Raw genomic sequence first — 11,082 nt, forward strand, 5'->3', positions numbered from 1 at the left:
TAACAGGCCACTGACAGAGACCAGTCTGCCACCCCGGGGTTGGGGACCTCTGCTATAAAGGACTCCAAAAGAGAAGGAGTCAGCTTTCAATTTCTGCAAGCCCAGAAAGCATGAAACCATCTCATGACCTCATGGGTAGAACAAGAACATTTCTGTCCTCCTCTGTGTGGAGAGGGCCGAGTCAGAAAGAGAGGTTAGTCAATTCACAGGAGGCAGGGTAGCAGCTCGAGGGGAGAAAGGACCATGTTCCCTTCTGGCACTAACGGGCTTACCCCACTGCAGATCCCATCCATGGGACAGGACAAGATCTGCTTTCAATTAACTTTGCAGTGCATTATTTTATGGGATCAAACATTTTTATTTAAAATGAAATTGAGACTATGTTTGTGAATCAAACTAACTACGAGACTTTTAATTAAGTAAGAATGATCTGAAAAGTCATGTCATTCCTTGAGTATTCATTGAGGGGCAGAGTAAAAACACATATCTGGGTAAATTGTATTTATTTACTTGTTTGAAAAATTTATTCATAGTGCATTACATGACCCAAAATAAAAATGATATGAAAAGTATGCATTATGAGAAATCTCCTTCTCACATCTGTGTCCATCCACTCAATTGCACTCCTCCTCTTACAGGTAAACCTTACATGTTTATTGTTTGTTGTTCTAATATTTCTTAGGCAAATATAAGGAAATATGAATATGTAGGTTTTTTTTGTTTTTTAGACAGAGTTTCACTCTTGTTGCCCAGGCTGGAGTGCAGTGGTGTGATCTTGGCTTACTGCCACCTCTGCCTTCCGGGTTCAAACGATTCTCCTGCTTCAGCCTCACAAGAAGCTGGAATTATAGGCATGTGCCACCATGCCTGTCTAATTTTGTATATTTTTAGTAGAGGTGGGGTTTCACCGTGTTGGCCAGGCTGGTCTTGCACTCCTGACCTCAGGTGATCTACCTGCCTTGGCCTCCCAAAGTGCTGGGATTACAGGCGTGAGCCACCAGGCCTGACCTACTTATGTATCTGTTTCTTACTCAAGAGGTGGAATACTGTTTAGAACTTTGCTTTTTTTTTGGCCGGGTGCAGTGGCTCACATCTGTAATCCCAGCACTTTGGGAGGCAGAGGTAGATGGATCACCTGAGATGAGGAGTTTGAGACCAGTCTGGCCAACATGGTGAAACCCTGTCTCTACTAAAAAATACAAAAATTAGCCAGGCATGGTGGTGCATACCTGTAATCCCAGCTCCTTGGGAGGCTGAGGCAGGAGAATCACTTGAACCTGGGAGATGGAGGTCTCAGTGAGCAGAGATTATACCCACTGCACTCCAGTCTGGGTGACAGAGTGATATTCTGTCTCAAAAAAAAAGAAAAAGAACTTTGCTTTTTTTTTTTTTATTGTGGTAAAATATAAATAACATTAAATTTACCATTTTATCCTAGATGTGGAATTTCTGGATGATATGGTAGTTATATTCTATTCACCTTTTTGAGGAACTTCTAAGCTGTTTTCTTACAGTGGCTGCACCATTTTACACTCCTACCAACAATACATGAGGGTTCCAATTTCTTCATATTCTTGCCAAAACTTATTTTATTTTTTGAGATAGGGTTTTGCTCTATCACTTAGGCTGGAGTGCAATGGCTTGATCTTGGCTCACTGCAACCTCTGTCCCTGGGCTCAAATGATCCTCTCACACGTCTCCTGAATGGCTGGGACTATAGGTGTGACCCACTGCGCTCAGCTCATTTTTGTATTTTTTTGTAGAGACAGGGTTTTGCCATGTTGCCAAGGCTGGTCTCAAACTCCTGGACTCAAGCAATCCTCCCACCTTGGCCTCCCAAAATGCTGGGATTATAGACATGAGCCACCATGCGCAATCTGGCTTTTTTTTTCTGTACACCCACCATGTAATTTGATTACCACAAATATACTGTGTATCTGGTTTTTTTTGTTTTTGTTTTTTGTTTTGAGACGGAGTTTTGTTCTTGTTGCCCAAGCTGGAGTGCAATGCTGTGATCTTGGCTCACTTCAACCTCCGCCTCCTGGGTTTACTCCTGGCCTACTATCTGTTTATGTATTATATTTTTTGTTTGTTTGTTTGTTTTGAGACAGAGTCTTGCTCTGTCGCCCAGGCTGGAGTGCAGTGGCCGGATCTCAGCTCACTGCAAGCTCCGCCTCCTGGATTCACTCCCTTCTCCTGCCTCAGCCTCCTGAGTAGCTGGGACTACAGGCTCCCGCCACCTCGCCCGGCTAGGTTTTGTATTTTTTTAGTAGAGACGGGGTTTCATCGTTTTGGCCAGGATGGTCTCGATCTCCTGACCTCGTGATCCGCCCGTCTCGGCCTCCCAAAGTGCTGGGATTACAGGCTTGAGCCACCGCGCCCGGCCTTCTCACAGGTATTAATAAGCAGTTGAGGGAGATATAATATTTCCTTTGACCCTGAACTCTTATAATATCTAAAATTATCATGGATAATAAACTTCCTTTAATGTCTTAAGGGAACCTGAGTTATAAGAGAAAATATCTATTTATTTGCTTATTTGAAGGGGAACACCAGTGGAAATATTAGAAGAGTAAAGTGTGGGCCTGAGGGATAAGTGGAAAGTGTCTTAACATCACTGCCTTTCTAAAGCTTTATCACTGAGACCTGTAATTATAATGGTTAATAGTTCTAATTCTGACTGGGCACAGTGGCTCATGCCTGTAATCCCAGCACTTTGAGAGGCCGAGGTGGGCAGATCACCTGAGGTCAGGAATTTGAGATCAGCCTGGCCAACGTGGAGAAACCCCATCTCTACTAAAAATACAAAAATAACTGGGCATGGTGACATGTGCCTCTAATCCCAGCTACTTGGGAGGTTAAGGCAGGAGATTCACTTGAACCTGGGAAGTGGAGGTTGCAGTGAGCTGGGATTGCACCATTGCACTCCAGCCTGGGCAAGAACAGTAAAACTCCCATCTCAAAAAAAAAAAAAGTTATAATTCCACTCTTTACTGGATGTGTGATGTGGACAAGGTAATGAATTTGAAGTAGAGTCAAAGAAGGTCACACAATAGATTTTGTTTTTATATTAAATAAAGGACTGCATCCCATTAGAAAGTGGTTCAGATTGGTGTGTCTTAGCCAGCTTTTATATTGTATTGATGAGAGAATTTGTATGTTGTGAACAAAAAAAAAAAAAAAAAACGAACTCTGTAAAATATTCAAAGAGGTTTATTCTGAGCCAACACAAATGACCATGGCTTGGGGAGCAGTCTCAAGAAGTCCTGTTGATAGAGGCAGGAGGCAGCCAAAGGCCTAGGCAGATAGGGAAGGGACCCTGAGAATCTCTGACATGCCCCACAAGTGTTTTTTTGTTTCTTTTGTTTTGTTTTGCTTTGTTTTTTTGAGACAGGGTCTCGCTGTCACCCAGGCTGGAGTGCAGTGGCGTGATGTCAGCTGCAACCTCCATCTCCCAGGTTCAAGCGATCCTCCTCCCTCAGCCTCCCCAGTAGCTGGGACAACAGGTGCATGCACCACAACCGGCTACTTTTTGTATTTTTTGATAGAGATGGGTTTTCGCCATGTTGCCCAGGGTGGTCTCAAACTCCTGGCCTCAAGTGATCCGCCTACCTCAGCCTCCCAAAATGCTGGGATTATAGGCATGAGCCACTGTGCCCAGCCCCCCTGCAAGTGTTTACATCATATGTTTCGTGCAAATAAGGGAACCTGCATAGGGCGCTTTTTTGGGCATGCCTGCAGCCTACTGGAGGCCCACATGCACTGGGGGAATGGGGTGAAGCCACCAGGAATTCACACCTTATGCATGGGAGGAGCCTGGCCTCTTCAGCTCCTGTGTGGTGGTCATGGTATTCAATTTGTGAGGTGGAAACCTGCTTGCAGGACCCCCTCTCTTTGCTGAGAGTTTTCCTTTCACTTAATAAATTCCACCCTCCTCACCCTTCCATGTGTCTGTGTACCTAATTCTCCCTGGTCATAAGACAAGAACCTGGATTAGCTGAGCTAAGGAGCAAAAAATTCTGCATCACTGAGAAAGTGCACCCAAAGTGGTTGGGTTACAATTTAGAGTTATATATTTTAGGGAGAAAGAAGTTACAGGCGGCCGGGCGCGGTGGCTCAAGCCTGTAATCCCAGCACTTTGGGAGGCCGAGACGGGCGGATCACGAGATCAGCAGATCGAGACCATCCTGGCTAACACGGTGAAACCCCGTCTCTACTAAAAAATACAAAAAGCTAGCCGGGCGAGGTGGCGGGCGCCTGTAGTCCCAGCTACTCGGGAGGCTGAGGCAGGAGAATGGCGGAAACCCGGGAGGCGGAGCTTGCAGTGAGCTGAGATCCGGCCACTGCACTCCAGCCCGGGCGACAGAGCGAAAAAAAAAAAAAAAAAAAAAAAAAGAAGTTACAGGCAAAGACATAAATCAATACATGTAAGGGTATACATTCATGTGGCCCAGAATGGCAGGACCTCTCCAAGTGGGGATTCGGGATGATGGGGGTTGGGAGAAATGGTTCAGGGGGCCTTAGAAGTCTTAGGTGGATTCAAAGATTATCTAACTGGCAGTCAGATAATCTAATTAAGCTTTGACAAAATAATTAAGCTTTGTCTAAAGGCTTGAAGTCAGTAGAAAGAAATGCTTGAGTTAAGATAAGGTGGCTTGTGGAAGCTAACCTTATTTAGATTTTTATTTAGATGAAGGCTCCAGGCTCTTCCTTCGGAGAGAATAAATGGTAAATGTTTCTTTTCACACCTTAAAAGGTATCAGACTCTAATCTCTCCTAGATCTGGGAAAGGCCTGGCTGCATTAATGGAGATTCTCTACAGATGCAAATTTCCCCCATGAAAGATGATGGCTTTGCAGGGCCATTTCAAAATACGTCAAATAAATCTATTTTGGGGTAAAATATTTTGATTTTCTTCAGGATCTGCTATCTGTCTTGTGATGCTATACCAGAATCAGGTTGAAATTTGGTATCTTATTGCCACAAAGAGTCTGTTCTGTCAGTCTTATGATCTCTGTTTCAATGTTAATGCTGGTCAGTTGTACCTCACCTCCAAAAGGGAGAGTGGATAACGAGGTGTTTTGGACCCCCCTTCCTGTCATGGCCAGAAATTCAGTTTTTTAGGTTTCTCTGGGGTCCCATTGGCCCATAGAAGCTCCATTCAGTAGGTTGGGGAAGGTTAGGGTTTTCTTTTTGGTTTATAGTTTCTTTTATAACAGGGCAAAGCAGAATGTTTATCAGAGATTTGAAGCTGAGATTGCTCCTTGATGCCTTGAAGAACAAGATTACACATGTTTTATGATATGTGTATGTATGTATTATTTAGTCAAACTAGGAATTTAGTCAAATATAGTAAGTCAAACTGCCATATTGTTACTTACATGCAAGAGTAGGCCTTGTGGACTTAGTATTGCTTGGGGCATTTCAATGTTTATTAGCATCTCTGTGTATATATCAGTCTGTTTTACTACCTCTCAGATGCTTTGGTGAAATATTGATCCATTCAAAAGACTGAGGTAGACCAGGCGCAGTGGCTTATGCCTATAATCCTAGCACTTTAGGAGGCTGAGGTGGGTGGATTGCTGGAGCCCAGGAGTTTGAGACCAGCCTCGGCAACAAAGTAAGACTTCATCTCTACAAAATACACAAATATTAGCCAGGTTTGGTGGCACATGCCTGTAGTTCTAGCTACTAGGGAGACTGAAGCCGGAGGATTGTTAGAACCCAGGAGGTGGAGGTTGCAGTGAGCCGAGATCATGCTGCTGCACTCCAGCCTGGGTGACACAGTGAGACCCTGTCTCAAAAAAAAAAAAAAAGAGAGAGAGAGAGTTAGGTACTGACTGACTTTGCTTTCTGGGTTTCAGGTATTTGTTTCCTTGTTTCTATTAACAGAGTTGAGCATATTATTATTAGTAGAGCTGTCTTCCTAAAATACCCACTTACATTGGGTGTAGGAATAGCTGTCATAGGATATGCAACCATTTTTACCGTTTATTTATTTTACTTTTTATTTTGCAAATCAAAACATCTTTTAAAGTATAGGTTTTATGCAAAAAAGGACTTAAATCATAAGTGTACAGTTTGATGGATTTTTACAAAGTAAAGATACCTATGTAACTAATACCTAGACCGTAAAGAGGAGTATTTCCCACACAGCAGAAACCCCTTGACTCCTCTCAATTGTTATTTCCCAAGGGTAACTATTATTCTGATTTCTTTTTCTCTCTTTTTTTTTTTTGAGGAGGAGGAGTTTCGCCCTTGTTGCCCAGGCTGGAGTACAATGGCACAATCTTGGCTCACTGCAATCTCTACCTCCTGGGTTCAAGTGATCTTCCTGCCTCAGCCTCCCAAGAAGCTAGGATTACAGGCGCCCGCCACCACGCACAGCTAATTTTTTTTATTTTTAGTCATGACAGGGTTTCACCATGTTGGCCAGGCTGGTCTCGAACTGCTGACTTCAGGTGATCCACCCACCTCGGCCTCCCAAAGTGCTGGGATTACAAGCATGAGCCACTATGCCCGGCCACCATTATTCTGATTTCTAACATCATGAATTCGTTGTGCCTGTTTTAAACTTTATATAAATGGAATCATACTGTATCCTTGCTTTTTGGTCCAGCTTCAAATATTGTTCGGCTTAGTATTTGTGAGATTCATTCCCTGTTGTATATAGTTCATTCATACTCTGTGAAAAACTTTAAACATACAAAAAAGCATACAGAACAGAATAGTGAATGTTCATTTCCTATCTACAGCATCAATAGCTGTCAACTCATGGTCAGTCTTGGTCCAGTTAGCCTCTACCCACTGTCCTCAACTCCAGATTGTTATGAAGCAAACCCCAGCTACGATATAATGGTATCTGTAAACATTTCAGTATATACTCTGGAAGAGAAAGCCTTTATTTTTATTCTGTTTTATTTTTTGTCTTCTGTACGCTCTTTTATTAACATCATAGTCTTTGCATCAGGATACATCACAATGCTAGCAGGTTTTGTTTTAAAGCTTAGTATTAAATATTAAATATCTTTCCCAATTTTAATTTAAGAAATTAAAACTCAAGTTATTTGAAGCCTGGACACACTTCCATGATTAGCGGTGCTATGTAAAAGTTGGTGGCTTTATTTTTCCTCCTCTGTAGGCAGATCCAGGTGACCCTAGAAAGATGGGACCAGATTATATGATTGTGTATTTGTTTTTTGTTTTTGAGATGGAGTTTCATTCTTGTTGCCCAGGCTGGAGTGCAATGGCACGATCCGGGCTTACTGCAACCTCTGCCACCTGGGTTCAGCGATTCTCCTGCCTCAGCCCTACCCCACCCCCAGCAACAGGCACGCACCACCACGCCCATATAATTGTTTAAAAGTGTGCTACAAGGCTGGGTGTGGAGTGGTATGGTGGCTCACACCTGTAATCCCAGCACTGTGGAAGGCCAAAATGGGTAGATCACTTGAGGTCAGGAGTTCAAGATCAGCCTGGCCAACATGGCGAAACCCCATCTCTACTAAAAATACAAAAATTAGCCAGGTGTTATGGCGCGCGCCTGTATGAGGCAGGAGGATTGCTTGAACACGGGAGGCAGAGGTTGCAGTGAGCTGAGGTTGTGCCACTGCACTCTAGCCTTGGAAACAGAGTGAGACTCCATCTCAAAAAAAAAAAAAGCGCTACAAAAATGGATGGCCTGGCCAGGCATGGTGGCTCAGGCTGGGCGCAGTGCCTCACGCCTGTAATCCCAGCAATTTGGGAGGCTGAGGCGGGCAGATCACTTGAAGTCAGGAGTTCGAGACCAGCCTGGCCAATATGGTGAAACACTGCCTCTACTAAAATTACAAAAATTAACCTGGTGTGGTGGGAGCAGGTGCCTATAATCCCAGTTACTCGGGAAGCTGAGGCAGGAGAGTTGCTTGAACCCTGGAAATGAAGGTTGCAGTGAGTCAAGATCGTGCCACTGCACTCTAGCCTGGAAGACAGAGCGAGACCCCGTCTCAAAAAAAAAAAAAAAAAAAAAATTGATGGCCTGTTATAAGCCAGGATACAAAGTAAGGATGTGGGTAAGGGAGGGATCATTCCCTTCCAGTAAAAAGACAGAATTTTGAGCTGGGCGTGGTGGCTCACACCTGAAATCCCAGCACTTTGGGAGGCCAAGATAGGCAGATCACGAGGTCAGGAGTTCAAGACCAGCCTGACCAACATGGTAAAACCTGTCTGTACTAATAGTACAAAGATTAGGCCAGGCATGATGGCTCACACCTGTAATCCCAGCCCTTTGGAAGGCCGAGACAGGCAGATCACCTAAGGTCAGGAGTTCAAGACCAGCCTAGTCAAAATGATGAAACCCCGTCTCTACTAAAAATACAAAAAGTTAACTGGGTATGATGATGGGTGCCTGTAATCCCAGCTACTCGGGAGGCTGAGGCAGGAGAATTGCTTGAACCCAGGAGGCGGAGGCTGCAGTGCGCCATTGCATGCCAGCCTGGGCAACAAGAGCAAAACTCTGTCTCAAAAAAAAAAAAAAGGCCAGGCGTGGTGGCTCACGCCTGTAATCCCAGCTCTTTGGGAGGCCGAAGTGGGTGGATTATGAGGTCAGGAGATAGAGCCCATCCTGGCTAACACAGTGAAACCCCGTTTCTACTAAAAATACAAAAAATTAGCTGGGTGTGGTGGCAGTCGCCTGAGGCTGAGGAAGGAGAATGGCATGAACCCGGGAGGCAGAGCTTTCAGTGAGCTGAGATTGCACCACTGCACTCCAGCCTGGGTGACAGAACAAGACTCTGTCAAAAAAAAAAAAAAAAAAAGACAAAATTGAAAAAGTTGCAGCCCATAATTTCATAATTTTTTCCAAAGAGGAGAGGGTAAAATCTCAACATGAGTTTCAAAGTACTGTCTCTGTGAGGGGCCCGTAGTTGCCTTGTTGAGGAGGAAGACTGTAGAGGGAAGAGATGGCTAGGTCTGACCATTCCCCTCCCAAACTAGGGGAGTGGAAATGGAGAGTTCAGTGCCTAGTGAATGTAGAAGGGGGCTGAAAGTTGGTTGATGTTGATTTCTCTAAGAGGTTTCCTCCAGACAACTCAGACTCTTTCCCCTCACTTCAGTGAAGAAGGTATTTTCATTTTGAATTTTATTTTTTTACAGAGACAGGGTCTCTGTTGTCCAAGCTGGAGTGCGGTGACATGATCATAGCTCACCGTAGCCTCAAACTCCTGTGCTCAAGCACCCTCCCACTTTGGCCTCCCAAAGAACTGGGATTACAGGCGTGAGCCACCGTGCCTGCCAGAAGTTATTTTTAAAAGCACTTGAGAAATTCCTCCTCCACCACTCAGGTGGGAAGTCTCAGGCCGCTTTCTAGGCCCTAATGGAGTTCCTGAAGGTTGGAGACGCCAGAGAAGTGGACAAAGGATGCTGCCACCACCAGGACACGGGGAATCTGATGAGACTGGAACTATATGTCAAATTTTCCAGGAAAGAAGCATTCAGGAATTCGAGCAGCATAAAGGCCAGCTGTACATCACAGCTGTGAGGAAGGGCCAGCCCATCCAGCCCATTGCGCCGGCACTGACAAAGCTTCAGTGATAGGAAAAGGCATGACGGGCACAGTAATACTCAAGCCAAGTCCCAGGAATGCTCCTGCTGTGTCTGCTGGCGTTTAGGAGTGGAAACCGGTCCCACTGTGCCACCGTGATGGCAGAAATGCCCAGAACACAGACAAAGAAGAGGCAGATGAGCTTGGTTGTGGGAAACAGTGGATGGAGTAACAGAGCAGGGGACAAAGCTCCCCGTAATCAGTAGAGCAATCGCTGAGTAGTTCAGTTTGGAAAAAGTTTAAGAGACTTTCTCTGAATGACAGTAGACAGTGTGGAATAGCCAGGAGGAGCTGAGGCAGAGCACTACACCCACAAAGGATGTCCCCAGACCACTTTCTCCTGTAGAGGGTCCATGAAGTACATATTTGGTCTGAGCATGGTCAAGATCCCCAAAAGAGAAACAGCATGAAACCAAGCACATGGGTCCAGATGATGCCCGTTTTCACATGGATGTGGAAGATGCTCTTGAAGCAAGCCCAAAAGGAAGGCATGGATGGTCTATGGCCATGTAGCAGGTAGTCATTGTCCTTCAGTCAGTCAGGGACGACATCATATGGGATGGCCCTTCAGTGTCCCTCCCAGACCTTGTACACAAACTCCTTCATCTCCTCCGTGGCATAGTGGAAGTGCAGTGCATCAGTAGCTTCACCTTCTCCTCCTTTTCCTGAGGCATTGGACATGTTTGCACTTTTTCAGCTTTGGTTGGGTTGGTGATAACCCATCCATCCTTCTCTTGTAGTAGGGGTCCCAGTTCAGCTAGTTCCACCATGTTAGTTTCCCTGTTACTGGCAGGAGCCCCATTGCCCCATGCCACCACAGATCCTTTGTGGGAAGACATCTGGCCAGTACCTCAATACCCTGCAGCTTTAGCGTGGGGAAAGGTTGGGGTCTCTCAGCCCCATGGGCAGAGATGTCTCTGTAATGGTAGATGAGTCAGACAGGCAGGCTCTGCTGGGGCACTGGTCTCTTGCTACTTCCTGCTGCACACGGGCAGCCTGTGGCTCTGGATCTTCATTGTCCTTCCTGCAAAGCCTTTATTTTATATAATCACCTCAATACAGTTATCATAGCTAAAATAATGGTAACTCCTTAATGTTATCAAATTCCAATCACTGTTCAAATTTCCAATTGTCTCATAAATGTGATAAATTTAAAAAATCAGAATGTTTCAATCAGGATCCAGGGAAGGTCTACACAGTATGATTGTCTTCTGAGTCTCTTTTCTAACGTGTGTGTGTATATGTGTGTGTGCACATGTGGGAACACCTTTTAAAAGACTGAGATGGCTGGACACAGTGGCTCACACCTGTAATCCCAGCACTTTGGGAGGCTGAGGCGGGTGGATCACCAGAGGTCGGGAGTTCGATATCAGCCTGACTAACATGGTGAAACCCCATCTCTACTAAATACACAAAATTAGCTGGGTGTGGTGGTGCACACCTGTAATCCCAGCTACTAGGGAGGCCGAGGCAGGAGAATCGCTTGAACTCGGAGGCAGAGG

The 11,082-nt window shown here is 45.1% G+C and overlaps 2 pseudogenes; both read right to left on the minus strand.

Moving 5' to 3' along the window:
* Positions 1-9,316: 9,316 nt before the first annotated feature.
* LOC105505952 lies at positions 9,317-10,419 on the minus strand (annotated as a pseudogene).
* A 132-nt stretch (positions 10,420-10,551) lies between these two features.
* LOC105505953 overlaps positions 10,552-11,082 on the minus strand; it is a 21,793-nt pseudogene continuing 21,262 nt past the window's right edge.

Source organism: Colobus angolensis, unplaced genomic scaffold, assembly GCF_000951035.1.
Source record: "Colobus angolensis palliatus isolate OR3802 unplaced genomic scaffold, Cang.pa_1.0 Scaffold13, whole genome shotgun sequence".
Classification (NCBI taxonomy): Eukaryota; Metazoa; Chordata; class Mammalia; order Primates; family Cercopithecidae; genus Colobus; species Colobus angolensis.